The sequence below is a fragment of the Symphalangus syndactylus genome, chromosome 11, assembly GCF_028878055.3.
Source record: "Symphalangus syndactylus isolate Jambi chromosome 11, NHGRI_mSymSyn1-v2.1_pri, whole genome shotgun sequence".
NCBI lineage: Eukaryota > Metazoa > Chordata > Mammalia > Primates > Hylobatidae > Symphalangus > Symphalangus syndactylus.
Window position 1 is genome coordinate 81,541,277 of NC_072433.2, and position 18,891 is coordinate 81,560,167.

Genomic DNA, 18,891 nt, shown 5'->3' on the forward strand with positions numbered 1-18,891 from the left:
AATTGAAATAGGCCCATTAATAACCTTACAATTGTGCCTAAGTGTACAGGTGAAAGGAAGAGCTGCACATTGCTCACTTTAAATCAAAAGCTGGAAATGATTAAGCTTAGCGAGGGAGCATATCAAAAGCCAAGACAGGCCAAAAGCCAGGCCGCTTGCACCAGGCAGGCAGCCAAGTTGTGAATGCAAATGAAACATTTTTAAAGGAAATTAAAAGTGCTACTCCAATGAACACATGAATGATAAGAAAGTGAAACAACCTTATTGCTGGTATGGAAAAGGTTTTACAGTCAGGTAGAAGATCAAACCACCACCAACATTCCCTTAAACCAAATCTTAATCCAGAGTAAGACCCTAACTGTCTTTGATTCAGTGAAGGTTGAGAGAGGTGAGGAAGTGTCAAAAGAAAAGTTTGAAGGTAGCAGAACTTGGTTCATGAGGTTTAAGGAAAGAAGCTGTTTCTACAGCATAAAAGTGCAAGGTGAAGCAGGAAGTGCTGATGGAGAAGCTGCAGTGAGTTATTCAAAGGATCAAGCTAAGATCATTGAAGAAGGTGGCTACACTAAACAACAAATTTTCTTTTTTTTTTTTTTTTTTTTTGAGACGGAGTCTCGCTCTGTCGCCCAGGCTGGAGTGCAGTGGCGTGATCTCGGCTCACTGCAAGCTCCGCCTCCCGGGTTCACGCCATTCTCCTGCCTCAGCCTCTCTGAGTAGCTGGGACTACAGGCACCCGCCACCATGCCTGGCTAATTTTTTGTATTTTTAGTAGAGACGGGGTTTCACCGTGGTCTCGATCTCCTGACCTCGTGATCCGCCCACCTCGGCCTCCCAAAGTGCTGGATTACAAGCGCGAGCCACCGCAGCGGGCCAACAACAAATTTTCAAAGTAGATGAAACAGCCTTCTGTTGGAAAAAGACGCCATTTAGGACATCCATAGTTAGAGAGGTGAGGTCAATGTCTTGCTCCAAAGCCTCAAAGGACATGTTGGTTCTTTTTTTAAGGCTAATGCAGCTGGTGAGTTTAAGTTGAAGCCTATGTTCATTTACCATTCCAAAAATCCTAGGGCCCTTAAGAATTATGTTAAATCTCCTGTGCTTGTGCTCTATAAATGGAATAATAAAGCTTGAATCATGGGATATCTGTTTATTGCATGGTTTACTGAATATTTTAAATCCACTGTTGAGACCTACTGCTCAGAAAAAAAGATTATTTTCAAACTGTTACTGCTCCTTGAAACAACGCACCTGGTCATCCAAGAGCTCTAATGGAGATGTACAAGGAGATTCATGTTGTTTTTATGCCTGCTAACACAACATCCATTCTGTAGCCCATGGAACAAGGAGTAGTTTCAACTTTTAAGTCTCATTATTTAAGAAATACATTTTGTAAGACTATAGCTGCCAAAGATAGTGATTCCTCTGATGGACCTGGGAAAAGTCACCTGAAATCCTTCTGGAAAGGATTCATCAATCTAGATGCCAATAAGAACATTTGTGACTTGCAGGAGGAGGTCAAAATATCAACAATGAACAGGAGTTTGCAAGAAGTTGATTACAGCTCTTTTGAGATGTTTAGGACTTCAGTGGAGGAAGTAACTGCAGAAGTGATGGAAACAGCAAGAGAACTTGAATTAAAAGCAGAGCCTGAAGGTGTGAGTGAATTGCTGCAATTTCATGATAAAGCTTGAAAAGATGAGGAGTTGATTCTTATGAATGAGCACAGAAAGTGGTTTCTTGATATGGAATCTACTCTTGGTGAAGGTGTTTTAAACACTTAAAAAGACAACAAAGAATTTGGAATATTTCATAAATTTAGTTGAGAAGGCAGTGGCAGGGTTTGAGAGGATTAAGTTCAATTTTGAAAGCAGTTCTACTGTGGGTAAAATGCTGTCAAACAGCATCACATTCTACAGAGAAGTCTTTTATAAAAGGAAGTCATTTGATGTGGCAAACTTCATTGTTCTCTTATTTAAGAAATTGCCACAGTCACCCCAACCTTCAGCAACTACCACTCTGACTAGTTAGCAGCTGTCAACTTTGAGAGAAGACTCTACACCAGCAAAATGATTATGTCTTGCTGAAGGCCCAGATGCTCCTTAGTATTTTAAAGCAATGAATTATTTTTAAATTAAGTATGTACATTTTTTTAGACATAATGCCATTGCACATTTAATAGACTACAGCATAGTGTAAACGTAACTGTTATGCGCACTGGAAAAACTTTGTGTGACTCAATTTACTGAAATATTCACTTTATTGTGGTGCTCTGGGACCAAACTGACAATATCTCTGAAGTATGCCTAAATAGGCTATATATATATGTGTATGTGTGTGTGTGTGTGTGTGTGTGTGTATGTGTAAGTTCTCTATATGTATAGGCGATGTGGATCTCACAGATTATAGTGAGGATAAAATTATATAATATATGCAAAAGCCATACCAAGTTAAACTACACAAAAGTATTCAAGGCTTACAATCCATAGGTATACTTTCATAAACTGAGCTACACTGAAAAATCTTGCAGGATTTTTGTGTTCCTCATGTGATGGACACACTAAAGAGAAAATGTTGTATCATAAAAATGGAGTAAGATGAAAAGAAACACTGCTTAATGTAGATGTCATCTACATCATCTGAGACTCTTGGGATGTCATACATTGCAAAGCAGGCAAAGGGGAAACAACTACAAAGGCTGCAATGAGGGTGCAAGCTCAGTGTGTTTGAGGAAAAGAAAGCAAGCCAGCAAGGTAAAAGTGAAAGATGAAGTTGAGGGAGCCCTCCCGTCATACGCCAAGATATTCTTACCACTTTCCTCTAAACATCCCTGGCATTTTCTCTCTTACTCACTTGGTTTCTAAGTATATAATCTTGTATTATCCCACTTTAGTTGGTAGTATACATTTTTTACCACGGGCTCTTTGATGGACACCATATCTTGGACTTTATATCTTAAGGCTCCTTATGCTCTTCACAGCACTCAGTGAAATGCTTTGCCCGTAATAGGTACACAACAAGTAGTATTATAATTGTTGATGAAGCCCAATTATGTAAACTATTCTTCCTAGCAAAACAGAATAAACTTGAGACCTGCAAAAGTGAATGTCCTAAGTAGGAGGTGGCTCTGTAGATTAGCTCAGTCTAACAGTGGTGAGTAGTTTGAAAATAGAGCTTTTGAGTCTTCTGTATTCACTGGATTTCATTTAATATCAATACCTAACAGAGCTCATTACATGGCTGAAACTCATGAAAAGTTTGCTGGAATTCATCAAATGGCACACTTAAGATTTGTACATTTCATGACATGCAGATTTCTCCTCAGAAGAAAAAAAGAACTGTAAATTAATTTTGCACTCTAGTTAATGATAAGCACACTGAAGGATTTCTGGAAAAATATAACGATGGCTGTAACTGACTTTGAAATGCATCAAAAAATTATATGGATTGATGGATGGGTGGCAAGATGGACAGGTATATGAAAAGGCAAGTGTAGCAAAATGGTAGCTCAAGATGATGGGTGTTCAGGTATTCATTGTAAAGTTATTTCAACTTTTCTATAGGTTTGAATTTTTTATAATATGGGGAAAAGTCAGTTGAAAGTGATAACTGAAAATTTATATTAACAAAATGATTCAGTTTATAGCCAATGTGCTCTCAGTTTTATACATCTGAGCTTTCAGAAAATCTTCTGATTCTTATATAAATCCAAGATATAGTCTTAATTTATGACTTTGAAAGGTGCCCAAGGAAGTATTGTAATCAATTCAACTTATTGCCTTCATAAGTTAAGAGTTTTGGTTATGTTCACTTATGTTTTTCTAATCATGGCTATGTCCCTGATAAAACTTTCTAATCTATACTGAAAAATTGTAGTCATTTGTGATGGTTAATGATAATTGATTTTTAACAATCCATATTACTTATTGAATAGTACATTCTTACCTTCGCATTTCACCACGAGCAAAGCCAAAAAGTACAATCAACAGAATATATCAACAGTCCCTCCCTGTCTCTCTCTCTGCCTGCATTCCCATGTTTGTCTTCCCTCATTTCTTTCTTTTTTCCTGAGGCAGAGAAATTACATAGCTTAGGTAAGCATGACATTTAAATGGGAGGGAATACGATCAACATTAGTGCAAGATTAAAATTCTATAACTAGATTTATCTTATTTTAGAATGAAATATCTAAGAAACTGCGGCACATTTGTGCCACTATATAACATAAAGAAAGTTGAACAATTTATCTCAATTTGCAGAACTTTTGGTTTCTACCTTTGTCATCTAAGTTCTGAACAGTTTATTTTAATGTGTTCCTTTTGTGTATGTAAAAGTTGTTCTTTAGTTTTTCTGTTAAAACAACAGAATGCACTCTCATATTAACACTTTCATAACCTAGGAAAAATGAATGGAATGCCTATCTGAAGTATAGTTCTAACTTTCATTTTGTATTACCGACAATTTGTATCTTTGAAGGAGACTTGGAGTGACAGCACTATAGTAACCCCGCTTCATCTGGGCCAATCTATAGAAAATGTTTGAAATCAGTGGAATTTCTAAGTTTTCAAAAGATCTACACAGGTGTCAATAAATATGAGAAATGGTCTCAGAGTTCTGTGTAAATGAATAGGTTGTATGTATTTTAAGGCAGTCTTACAGGAACACATTGAGAGATCTGGCATTCTGAAAATCAAACATATGTCATATCAACATTCCTAGTACAAAGTATTTTGTTACTGTTTCTGCACTCTAAATAGCCCTGTGTAAAGGCACATCATTGAACCAAAGCATATGGAGGCAGCTATTCAGTTATGCTGAGCTATGCTGCAATATCATTTTGCTACTGCCCTACTCACCTATTTCTCTACATTTGCCAATGGAAATTTCTGCTCTAGAAATTATACCGTGGCAAAGAGAAAAGTAAATACATGAGGTTTGATTCCATTTCTCAAGGCATATCAATATGAAACAGTGCTATTGTCTGTTTCCTGCAACTGCTGAATCAAGAAAACATATGCACCTATGCCTTAAGGAAGGAGTAACTCTTTAAACTGCCCTTTTTGTTTACAATTACTTAATTACTTTATTTTGCCAAAAATAAAGGTCATTAAAATCATCTTGAAGCTTGACTTAAATTTCAGAAGTAGCCTGCAAATAGTTGTACGGTCTTTAACTATGTTCCATTTAACACATTTAATAGATGTAAAAGCTCACAAGTGATGATATAAAGGATAATTTACGCTTGCAATGCATTTTTGTCCAATTAATAGATTGCCTGTGTGTTGCATATTTTGCATGACAAAAGAGCAGAATATTAAACTGCCATTCATAATGAAAATGCACTTTGCAAATTAAAAGTGCCGAAACAGAAATTTTTCACCCTGTTTAGGAAATAAACAGTCCTTAACCAATTAAACTGCATTGTAATAATTCTATGATTTATTGCAAGTTGTTTAACTTTCAAAACTCGGCTAACCCATATTAAGGTCACAATCCATCATGTCTTGCTTGGAAAGCCAGCAAATAATGGCTGTTGTATTAGCTGCTTTTGATGATAGTATGAAAGAAGTATTAGCACTTGTCAACAAAACTGCTTACAACATAACATTAGCATGCATGGGCTGCTGTACCTATTTATTATTCTGGCAGCTTCACACATATTGTTACAAGCTTATAAAACATTTTGTCGGGTGGAAACCGAATGTACACTGTTTGGTTTTCTGATAGACTGGCAGCATAAATGTCTGGGCTGACTTAGTTTAGTTTAAGTGTAAATAGAGACACAAATTCTTCAACCTGTTCTCTTATTGATACTGAAAAGTGCTGAATTATTCAGCATCCAACTCTTCTGTTTGTGTCTATCACAGTTATCAATTACCCATCAGTCTCCTTGTCAAAACAGAATGGATTAATCTGGCTGAAAATAAGACAAATAAATGGATACTATAACAGGGGTGTGGGGTTGCCAGACTGTCAAAGGGAAATCCAGGCAGTGACATTTGCCGTCAAAAATGGGATCTCTGGCTTAAGTGAGCAAATGATTCCCTTCGCGAGCCAAGAATGCACTTAGCTCACCGTAAGTAAATTAATCTGCCTTCTTCAACTGCTAATGCATTAGCACTGAGGTAATAGTTCCATTGCCGAAATTCCTTTATGTTTCAATAATTTTGGTCATTGCTATTGTTTCTCACAGGAAAAGCAGATACATTCAGATACTTTATCTCGGTAAATAAAAGGTTGCCTGGTAAATAAATGAATCCATTTAACAACGCAGTTATTGCTGATAGTTTTGTGCCACTTCATAGCTCTCAGCTGATGTGACACCAAGTAACTCTTTGCACAGATGGCTGGTGGAATCCATCCAGCATCTGCAAAGTCCATCCCTGTTTTCTTTCCCAAACATTTTATTTGGAAATCTTGTTTGGCAGACTTCCTGAGACTCTGCCTGGCTGTTCAAAGTACATATTTCCAATCTATCTCATTTGGCCCTTCTATAAAAAAAGAACCAGCAAAGTGCCTTCTGATTTGGCACAAAAATTTCAGCCACAGACTGAAGCAAGTTTTAGGTTCCTGGCCAAAAATTTACAAGAATTTTATCTTAGATGCTTCCATACTGGACTGTTTTACATAGTCATCATTAACATCTGAAGCCTTCACATCACGACAGGATCAAAGCCTCCCAATCTGTATCATCTGATAGCTTCACTTTGCCAAAAGTTCCCTCTTGTTCTTATTTTCCCAGACATTTCGTGTCCTAACGATTGCAGACACTGTACTTACTGTTGGGTGGTGAGTAATTTAAGGACAGCTACCTGCTGGAAAATGGTTCCATTCACTTGATGATGAATGAACAGATTACTTTAGAATGAATCATCATCTTTTTTCTTTTTCCAGTAGATTGTGTAAAGAATTTTAAGCATTTAAAAATAAAAAACCCTTCCTACATTTGAGGAGTTTCAAAGAGGTCATACTAAAAATTGAATTCTAGGTACAACTTCTGCTATCCTCTTAAAAGACTTAGACAGACTGGAAATTTCCATCTCACATTCCCAGAACATTATCTCAAATTTCTCCTCAATGTAAATCAGGTTCCCAGAACTTCAACATCAAAAAGAAATGTACTAATTGGCCCAGTCACAATTTACTTTTGCTAAATCTCATTTGCTTTGTATATAATCCCAAGGTTACTTCATAGAAGCACTGCTTAAAATAAGGCAGTGTTTTTATTACCAGTAGATTGTTTTATCTCTCTCTCCTTCTTCGTTTTTAAAGTAAATAACTCACTTATATGGAAAGGGAGCATTCTACAAAATTTTGCATGGTCTAAAAGTGTTTTCAAAGTTTTAATTTTTTTCTAGAATTCTTTGCTACGCTAGAAACTAAGTTGATTGACAGGTGTGTATAATGAACTTGCTTCCAAATTCCAGATGTCATTTCCCACTCTTGAGGAACATTTCAAAGTATACGGTTGCCATTTCAGATTCAACTTGTCCCCATCTAAACATTCTCTCTCTCTGGTTCCCTTTTTCCAAAATCCCAATTAGTTACTAAATCCTGCAGTCTGCCTCTATAATATCTCTTCTGTTATTCTCCTTTCCATTACCACTATCAGCCTGCTTTCATTCCACGCTGATTCATTTGGATATTCATGCATGCACCAGCTCACTTATTCAACAATTCTTTGAGCACCTAACATGAGTCGTCTCTCTGCCTCTAGTCCCTCTAACAAACATTCTTGCCACCCCAGACCTCAGCTCTCATTCTGAAATGCCCTCCACCCATCCTACCCATTTTTAAATATCAGTTCAAATGACATCTCCTTGTTCCCTTCCCTTCCCTTCCCTTCCCTTCCCTTCCCTTCCCTTCCCCTCCCCTCCCCTCCCCTCCCCTCCCCTTCCCCTCCCCTCCCCTCCTCTCCCCTCCCCTTCCCTTCCCTCTTTTTTCTTTTTTCTTCTTCCTCTGTTGCCCAGGCTGGAGTGCAGTGCTGCCATCTCAGCTCACTGCAACCTCTGCCTCCAGGGTTCAAGTGATTCTCCTGCCTCAGCCACCCAAGTAGCTGGGACTACAGGCGCCTGCCACCACGCCTGGCTAATTTTTGTATTTTTAGTAGAGATTAGGTTTTGCTATGTTGTCTGGTCTCAAACTCCTGACCTCAAGTGATTCACCTGCCTTGGCCTCTCAAAGTGCTGGTATTACAGGTGTGAGCCACCTGCTTGGCCCCTTGTACATTTTTCTTATTGTCTCACTCATATGGAATTTTTTAGTTCCTCAAGTCTGTTGAGCATTTTTCTGTTTCCTTTATCATAACTTGGTAGAAATCCTGTCTCTGACACTTACTAGCTGTGTGGCTGTGGGCAAGTTATAGAAACAATGGAAGCCTCAGTTTCTCCTCTAAAACCTGAGATATTATCACCCCATGGGTTGTGAGTGTTAAATGAGCTAATGCATGTGAAATACTTAGAACAATGCCTGGCACACAGTGAATGTTCATCAAATTCTTGCTTGTTATATTAATGCACACAGTAGGACTTGGAAACATATGTTTTAACATTTGTGGGTTGAGAGGTAACAACTGTAATTGCCTTTGGTAAAGGGGCTTAAAACTATACTTATGATCCTGGGTGGCAGGCCTTGCAGGGTATAACATCCTGGGCTGAACAGTCTGGAGCCATGCTGTTTGGCTTCACATCCTGGCCTTTACCATAGTTTTGTTTAAGTGGGAAGTAAGGCAGTTGAAAGTTTCTATACCTTATAGGTAGTTGTTAAGATTAACTGAAAGTAAAATGCTTAGCAGAGTGCCTGGCCCATAGCGAGACCTCCGTAAGTGTCGCCGTCATTACACTAGAAGGGTTCCAAAATGTTTCTTGATCTAATTTTATGTGGCGAAAAAGGACTAGTTAAATGAATGCACAATTCCCTGAATTACTGTCACATCTCCTAGGTCCATAAAATCTTAAAAGGAGTGTTTCAAAGAGGTTACACTCATTTTCTGGCCTTGTGTCTTCCCTCATACTCATCCCTCCCTTCCCTGCCCCACACATCTAGGAATGTCCTCCCTGTTTACATCCATCTTTGTGAGTTTAAGAAGCTTGTCCCTACTGCCGGCTTTCTGACTAACCTAGCCCTCAAAGATTTATCATCTAAATGCCTGAAGCATTTAGCGGTTTTTACCACAACATTGAGCTCTTAATTATAAATTGTCTTGAAGTGTTTCCTCTGTGTTTGATTTGCCTCTCCAGAGATATTTCACTATCTTTCTGCTTCCTACCTCTCTTTTTTTAGGAATCCACAAAGCTCTCTGGATAATTTTCCTGGCCTGTCATGGTGACCATGCCACTTGTCCTCCAGGTATTAGCACAGGGTTCTGGTTCCAGCCAGGCTTCTGGGCTTGATTGTCTTTAACCTAACCATATGAAGAAGGTCTTGCAGCATGAGATAGGCCCTTGCTATTCGCCAAGTCTGTGTTTGTGCACTGGGAAGAATTTTCCTTCTTCGTAAACTATATTTCTACTACCTCTTAGAATAAACCATTTCTTTATTCTACAGACAGCCTTACCTGATTGAAGCAGAATTGTGTTGTGTGAGAAAATCATGGACTTGGAAGTATTAAAGTTTTAGGTTTGAATCTTGGTGTTTTGTGGGGAGGGCACAGGGTCTTGCTCTGTCATCTAGGCTGGAGTGCAGTGCCATGATCATAGCTCACTGTAGCCTTGAACTCCTGGGCTCAAGTGATTCTCTCACCTCAGCTTTCTGGCTATCTGGGACTACAGGTGTGCATCACCATTCTGGCTATCTGGGACTACAGGTGTGCATCACCATGACTGGCTAACTTAAAAAAATTTTTTTCTTGGAGACAGGGTCTCAGTATGTTGCCCAGGCTGGTCCTGAACTCCTTGTCTCAAGCAATCCTCCCATCTCAGCCTCCCACATAGCTTGGATTACATGAATCTTGGTTTTGTCACTTACTGTGACCTTTGGCAAGTCACTTTGCTGAGTTTTGTTCAGGTATAAAAATATCAATACCTAGCTCACAGAGCAGACATGTGGATTATATGAGATAACATAAAGTGCTTGACGAATAGTAGGGAGTAAACTTTAGGTACCTTACCCCTCCAATTAATATGAAATCATATTAATAACATCAACAGTTTATCCATATTCTATATAGTATCCATTGACACAATTATGATTATCTGTAGTTTTACATTTACATGGGGTACATATGCTTCCATTTAACATTCCTCTTCAAATAATTGTCTGGGTATATACTGGATCTTAATATTTGTAAACACAACTAAGTGCTTGCTATGCAAACTAGCAAATCCAGAATCTAAAACTTACTAGTTGTTCAAAGTTGATAGGTATTGAAAATTATCTTTTACATGAAATACTGGTATCTTCTTCATATTTGAGGAAATTGGAGGCCAAAGGCTAAAACGTCCCTTGGTTAAAGATAAAATGCAAGGGAGTGGAGCTACGATGCCCATGGCTTACCTTCCAATATTTGAATTCTGGATATGTATTTCAAGATAGTGAGGCAGTGTTTCACAAGACAGTTCACAAAACTTCCCTCTACAGCAGTCTCAATTATCACGCCAAAATGAGTCTCATAACAGAATTTACCTCCAAATTTTTAATAAATCCCTCAGCGAACAGTTGTTCTGGTTGTGTATATCCAGACTTTGGTTGAGAAATGAGAGATGAATGGTTTAAAACTGAAGCCTGCTTATAAGCAGAACTTCTGAGTAGAGAAATCACAATAAAATATCTAATTCCTAGGTTCAAATGAGCAGCCTGTTTGAACCTACTTGCTTGCTTTCTCTCCTCTTTACCCCTTTCTCCCTTTCTTTTTTATTTCCTTCTTAGCAGTCTGAATTGACCAAGTTCTAGGCCATTTATTGACAAGTCTGTTCCTAGCTACAAACACTTTGATCTTGTCAAAGGACAATCTAACCTCTTGAGTCGGAGTTAGCATGCAGGGGTCAAATTACCTCTATGAGCATGATACAAAGACAGGAAATTCAAAACTTAATATAACTGACATATGACTAAAATGACATATGATGGTAGAGACAGTTCTAACCTCATGGAATCACCTTTGAGTATAAAAGAGGTCTTGAGAAACCACAATTCGTACCATTGGCTTGGTGGGTGAGCGGCGAGGGGGCAGGAGATACTTTACTGTTTCCTCTTTAAACTCTTAATAGAAGGCTGTTGAGAGGTCCCGACTCAGCAACTTCCTAAGTTACTCAGTCCTTTAAAAAGTTTAAGTGTGACCTCAATTCTGCATAACACAGATCTATAATCTGTCTTCAATTTGGAAAACCTTATCTTTAGAGAAACTGAGAGAATAATATCACAATAATGGTATCTCAGTTCGACAACGAGAGTTTTCTCCCTTATAGATTAAAAACAGACCCTGGGAACAATCTTCAAGAACATGTTATTGTTTTGATGAGACAATAAAATATGAGGTTATCATAATAACAGTGAGCTACCTTTTCTTCTTCTGGCAGGAAGAGGTAGAGCAAAATATTTTCCAAAGTGGCGAAGTGAACAAGAGCTTCTCTTTGTCCCGTGTATATAGTGTCTAGTTTTAGAAGTGGGATTCCCAGAGCAATGGTTTCTACATCATGTTGTGAAGGAAGTTGATGATATAGCTTTTGTCTGAGAGTGTTAGTACTGACAAGCTTATGATAGGGAACCAGGTCTCCTCCACTCCTTCTCCCTACTCTCTTTAATTTACCACACCGTAACTGGATAGGGCGCATGTGTGCCTTGGGGGAGTGGGTGGCTCAGGTGGGGTGGCACACACTGAACAAGCAGAGAAGATTCCACAGGAATCCTCTCAAAGGTGAAAACTGTTACATAGGCATCACCTTGTTTAGTTTTATAGTAATTGTCCCCTTTGTTTATAGAATATTCTAGTAGAACTTTGCCATTATGGTGATCACTCCATAGCTATAATGCATACATAGAGCAGATATGAGTTATGTCCCATAATTCTATTGTCTGTTCAGTGTGCTAGGTATTGATATTTTTATATCTGAATGAAACTGAGTCTCAGAGAGGTTCAGCAAATTGCCCAAAGTCATTACAGTTAGTAAGTAGCAAAACCAAGAATCAAACCCAGAACTTTATGACTGCAAAGTCCATGCTCCTTCCACACAGTGTCAGGCTGCCTCAATTGGTAAGGTTGATTGTGAAACAAAGATGTGATTTATTTTAAGAAGTGAAAGATATACAGTTTGGAAGGAAAGTGGAAGGAATTTGGTCCTTTCTCTTCTCTCCTCTCTTTATTATCTTTACTTTCTTCATTCTCTTCATCTTCACTTTTGCCATTCTGAGAATAAATAAGAAAGTTCATTCTTGAGGTAGAAAATGGTGGCAAAGTATGCAGCTGCCTACTTAAAGAAATATGGGGGAAGCTCCTTGCCATTCACTTGCCATAGCAGCTGAAATTCCCACTATTAGAGAGTTGCTTCTTTGGGAACTTTGTGTACTTTGTCTCTAAAAGTTATGTTTGAATGTGGTAGTTTATGATGTTATTGACACCTTTTCCCAGGATTTTTGTGCCCAATGTAATCATCACAGAACATACTACTTTTGACTGGTAATGAATGAGCATAAACTGTTTAAACAAAGAACAGAGCAAGTTCTTTGGGAAAGAAAATCTGAAAGGTGTTAGAATTCAGGAAGGAGGATCCTGGCATGCTGCTCTGTGGAAAGTCATCTTAATTTTATTTGCATCGACCCAGGGGAAATGAGGCATGTGCAGACCTTAAAATAGGTTTAATTTCAGCTTAGATGTCGGGAAACCTTTCCTGACTCCCTGAGACCGGGTTGTGAGTCCTTGCCCTGAGCTTTTATAAATATCTGCACTTCCCCTTATGCAGCACGTATTTTGCTGTCATTGTTTGCCCAACTCCATCACTAGACAATAAGTTCCTTGAGACCATTCATTCACTCGAAGAATATTTCCAGTGCTAGCGTAAAGTTCAGAAGAAAATACAGATTAAAATATCCCAAATAGTTGAATCTTTTTTACTTTTAACTTGGAGGTCCTTTTTAGCATGGGAAAAAGTCAAACACACTCTTCTATTAATACTTTAGGATTGTAGAGTTGAGTAAATAATGTGTAGTCATCTTTCAGTAGAAGGCAATGGAGATTTACTAGGAAAATATAAGGGGGGGTAATAAATATATTTTAAAATATTTTCAAGGGAAGGCTAAAACTTCTTAGGAGTTTTTCATTTTTGCTAGGTTACTAAGAATGGAATTCATGATCTCACTGCTGACTCAAAAAATGTATAGATAGGTGTGTGGTTCAAAGTGTGAAAGATTTAAGGAAAAGCAAAGAAAGCAATAAAGTGCAAGAAATGGAATGTGCAAGTAGAATAATCATAAATGAGTGGGATTTTAGGGTATTGCTAAAATGTAAAAGAGTATCAGATAAGAAGCTACTTGACAATGATTACTTAGAACCAGCAACCTTTCCAAAGATACATTAAGAAGCAAACAACAAAAGCCTCTCATTCAGAAGAATTTTTTTGAGAATTTACCAGCTCATTACCTGTCTGGAATGATAAAATCTCCTCTTTGTCCTGATCAGTGAAATTGTGTCCTGATTTGACACAATTAAACCTCTGCTGGCCAGATTCTGTCACAGGACCCATAATTCATTGTACTTAGTAATCACTTGGCAAATTATCATGATCATCAACACAAATGGAAATAGATTTGCCTACAGGAAAGGTCACCAGTGAATAATAGCCTGTAGACCAAAGCTCTGTAACCTGTTGCAAGTCTGAGCTACTGCTTGGCCTTGGGTCACTCACATAGTAATTCCTGGCAACTCATCTCTTGCTGTAATACAGAACATAGTAGAAAGTGGATGTCAGTCCATAGACCCCATTATTGGTGAGGTGGGTTGGGGGAGGGAGGAGAAGTTGCTGACTGGCAGAAAGGCCTTGCTGCAATGTAGATTTACCTCTAAGGAAACCAACCCATCAGCATGAACCTGACAGCAGTGTGCACTGTGGTGCTCTCATGAACAACCCTGAACTACTTTTTTTCCCCTCTCTGTTAAGTAATCTTGCAGGGATTACAAAGATACTTCTAAGATTTCTATTTTACTTCCTTAAATAAACCTGCAATTTCAGCCTGCTATGAACCATTGAAATTGCCATTTTCTAGGTAACAAATGGTTGCATATAGGCAATTTTACATGATTCAACCTAATTGTTAAATGGTCACGCAGATTTGGTGCTATAATATAACTGTGGGAAGAAAGAAAGACTGAAAATGTGAACACCAAATATCTTATTTTTTTTTTCCTAAGGAAGCCCAATGGCGTTAAAAGAGAAGGCAAATTCCTTTTAGCCGCAATTATTATTTGTGGAATATCTAATCACATGATGCTGTGAAGTGCATACAATACACAGAAGACACCAACATTACCTTTGAGGAATTTATCATCTGTATGTGAGGATTTGGGTAAATATAGAACAAAAACAGTGTTTCCATTTTCCCACCTAGCAGACAAAAATAGCTGTATTGTAAAATGCAACTAATCTCTCACAAAGTATACTGATGCCAGTGTCAGCCCTATATACCCAGAAATATCACCACTAGCCTTATTTTGCTGCCTGCTACAATCCCCTTCCGCCCCACTATATTCTAGATATATTTGTCTTCTTTTCTGGACTGATCATGTAATTTGCAAGACCAATGTCAGGCCTCTTGTCAAAAATTTAAGAATTTCATGATGGTGACAGCAGAGCATTAAACTGGGGCCCCTTAAGCATGGGGGCATGTGTAACACCCAGGTTGCATGCCCATGAAGCCAGTTTTGCTTCTTTCTGTTTCTCACATATGCCAAATTTATTCCCACCCTAGGGCTGTGATACCTGCTGTTCTCTCTGTTTGGAATGCTCTTCTCATGGCTAAGGTCTCAGCTCAAATGCTTCTTCCTCAGAAAGGCCTTCCTTTACAACTCTGTTTAAAGAAGGCTTTTTTTTTTTTTTCTTTTTTTGGTCACTCTATGTGACATCATATTATTTTGCTTTTTTCCCCAATATTTTGCTCTGCTGGGTTTTTTTTGCTAATTTATTTATAGACTTATATAAGTTATCTATTTCCCCTCCATTAAAATGTAAATTCCACAACAGAAGGACTTTATCTTGTTCGCTCTGTCTTGTTCAGATGGCTCCTAAAACAGTACTTGGTGTGAGTAGATGTCCAGTAAATATGTTTTTGATGAATAAATGAACAAACTAGATTATTTACAAGGTATTTCTAATTCATAAAAAGTCTTCACTGGTCTTCAGGCTTTTACGTTTTCCAATAGACTCAGCTAATATACACACATGCACACCAACACACAAATGAACCAATGACTGAAGTTCAAAACTTTAGCCAATCCAATACATCAGAAATGGAACCCTCATTCGGCTGTGATTACTAAGTGATTTATCTTTAGAAATCATACTACATTTTAAAGATCAACCAGCTTTTAAACTTAATTCTACTATGGCTCTCATAACTCAACAATTTTAAAGTAAAAGTCAAAAGTTGGCATATATTAAAATGTTGATCGAAAATATCTTGTAAAATAATTTCTAAGAAAATATGGTAAATGTTTTCATTGCAACTATGCCTATTGTTGAAAACAGAATTATTAAGACATTATTACATGCTATGAGAAAACTGAATGCAGCTATAATTTTCCACAAAGTTAATATTCACTTTAGAGTCGTTATATAACAAAAAAGTCAAAATAATTATACAAGGGCACAAAAACTAGTACTTTGACAGCCTGGCAGAAATTGCTATCATGAAATAACCTTTGTTGAATTAATTGGAAGCTCATGTTAGATTACAAAGCCTCCTGCAACATACTAATTTAATTGTATCTTTTGAATTTAAGAGTCAAAGATAATGGCCCCCTAAGACTTGACTTTGCTTTTCATGGCTCAACTGGTTCTGGCTAGAGAGTTGGCACTGCATGCAAATCATCTTTTTTGGTGGTTTCATACTTTATAGCTACAATTAGAAATTAACAAAACAAGTTATAAGCACTGACTGTTGAAGACATTTCTACATATCCAATGAGATATGCAATGCAAACTAAATAGAAGAACATTTGCAATTTAAAATATAATTCTCCATAATGAAAATGTAAAGCAGTCATTCTGTTTTATTCGGCATGGCAGGTTAGGAATCCCCATGAAGCTACATTGAAGCAAAGAGTAGATTAATAATTTAATTTGGTTCAGAAGTGTGCAATGGGGCACCACAACCTTTTATTCAGTAACCAGCTGCTGACCCTAATATGGACGAACCAATTAGACATCTCTATTTCATTGTTGGGGACCCATCTAAAACTCACCAGGAATTTTCATTTTCAACAACACTCAACAGTCTGAAAGAATCCTAGTTATCCCCCTGGTGGAGATGGTTGATTTGATAGAAGCACACAAAGGAGTTCAGCAAACAGGGGAAAAAACTGCAAGATCATTTTAGACTGTGTTCTGTAAAAGAACATCTCAATATAATGAGCCTTTTTTCAGTCTCCCTTGATGGAACATCAGCCCTCTCAGATAACCCCACACAAAGCAAATACTATTCGTCTGAAGTTACATTTGCTCCATGTTATCACAACTTATGCCACTTAATTCATTATTCAACGAATTCACTTTCTTGTTTATTAGATGCAAGGTAGCCACTTATCCCTAAAGGCCATGTATGCAAAAGACTGCTTGTAATCCTGTCACTTCAAACCTCTGTAGACTTTTACATTGCTTCAGGAATTAGGAGGAAAGAAGCAAACAATTTAGATTTATTCCTGATGATATTAAATCTGTACATGATGAAAGAAATAAGAAAGAAATGCTAACCTCAAATTTGTTGATTTGGAGAGTGGCTTCAGATGCTATCTTTACAAGTAAAAGTTAGTAATTCACTTGCTTCTCATATTGAACACCGTGAAACATTCTTCTTACATTAAAGAGGAATAAATTAAATGCATTTGTTTTTTTGTATAGGTTGTTTGCAAAAAAGAAATAATGTAATACAGTGCACCAACTGTATTTCAAAGATGCAGGCCAACTCAACATTTCATGTGCTGAAAACAGGTATTAAATATACTTTATAATCTGATATCTGATACGTTGTTGCATTTGGGTACCACTCTCTAAGTATACTTAATGTTGGAATAAAAACTGAATTGAAGAGTTTTTTCATTATGGATATTTTAAGATTCCTTTTGGTTGTCATTAACAAGACATGATAAATATATTCTGTATAATATAAAGCAATATGACTATTTGAACTCTTCACACAACATAGTATAATGGTCACAGATATTTCAATTTGATTCGGTAATCTTATGCTATTAAAATCATTAAAATGTAAATGAATTACTGAATTAAACACACTTTCACTGCACTCTTAGCACAATTAATACTGTATAAAATTATCTGCATAATTATACACAGTATGTTTACATAAAACAGCCAGGAAAGAGCTACAAATCAGAGGCTGAGTGTAAAATATTTTAAGCTGTGTGCCGAAGTCTTCTAAATATGGAAATCTAAGTGGTTGTTTTAGTATTGGTGCTTTATGTAACTGCAGACTGTTCTAAATTTCATGCTTTACTTATTTAAATGCTAAATAACTCTATACCTATTTTTAAAATTCTCATAAATATATATACATGTACATATATGTGTGTGTGTGTGTATATATAGAGAGAGAGGGAGTGAGTGTATTTTAAACCTGTGTGCATTATTCACAAAACTAAAAGGAAATTATTTTCTTCAATTAATTTACATTATGAGTTAACTATTTGAAATTTAGCATTAGTTGATCAACAAAAGCCACAATGAGCATTTTATTGCAGCATAGGATATACAGATATGCCTAGGACAAAAGACTCAACATCTCCAGAAAATAGGAACCATTTACAGGGAACCTCATTTTATGAATAGAATTGTGACTAATAAAATAATGTTACAAAATTACCTGCAACTATTCTAAGGAAAGAAATACTCTTGAATGCTCACATACCTAGCAACTGTGGATATTATTGTAATTATTGCCATTCTTCACAAGCATCACTCATATTACTATAGTGATGAACAGACTGATTCACCTGAATAATTAACCTTTACAACAGCATAACTGCCTTCAGTACAGATTAATGTTTTCTATTCAGCTTAAGACATAAACCTACATGGGAAATCACACTTATTAAAAATGCTGTAAAAATCAATTGTTTCCTACCACTCTGAGGAATTAGTATCAACAATTAATTTGTGCAGTATTTTTAAAAGCTTGTATTCATCTGTCTGTGCCCATTAAACAAAAACAGAACAGAGCAAAATGAAATTAACAAAGAATGCTAATAAAATACAACTTTTCTGTTGATATCTTAGATATATAACTTTATTCATTATTGTACAACTCTTGGTTTTTTACATGTGGGAGATTTAAAAAGTCACCCAGTGATTTTTATAGTGCAACCGTATGCTAGATAAAGATATTTAAGCTGTCAGTATAAACTGCTTCTGTTTTCATTTTGCATTTAATTTCAATGCCAGACTCAAGGCATAAATTTTTCATCACCTGCAATGCTATGAATAAAAGATTAAAAAAGGAACTGAGAAGAAATTCTAACACATGCGGTGCATGCAGCACATTGTGCAGACGCAGTATTCATAACTAGATGTTTAATTTCCGTCTTTTTTTACGTCAGGAACATTATTATTTGGGTTAATACATCATGGAGCTAATTTCCAGTATTTTAGCTTTGCAGAATTCAAGTTTACCTAGTTCGAGCCAAATAGGCCATTCATTCCACTTGAAATCTGAAGTATACGCCCTAAGATTTACATG

The 18,891-nt window shown here is 37.0% G+C and overlaps 1 protein-coding gene and 1 long non-coding RNA gene across 3 annotated transcripts in view; one reads left to right on the plus strand and one right to left on the minus strand.

The window, feature by feature from the left end:
* Positions 1-18,891, plus strand: part of LOC134731745 (uncharacterized) — a 283,310-nt gene that overhangs the window by 124,101 nt on the left and 140,318 nt on the right. The window contains exon 6 of one of the 2 annotated variants that reach the window (XR_010114302.1): positions 17,040-17,209. The exons of the other annotated variant lie outside the window; for it this stretch is intronic. This is a non-coding gene — a long non-coding RNA (uncharacterized lncRNA). Of the gene's footprint in view, positions 1-17,039; positions 17,210-18,891 lie in introns of those variants that run through there. 2 annotated transcript variants of the gene reach the window in all.
* KIAA0825 (KIAA0825 ortholog) overlaps positions 1-18,891 on the minus strand; it is a 474,586-nt gene that overhangs the window by 85,113 nt on the left and 370,582 nt on the right. The window lies entirely within an intron of this gene.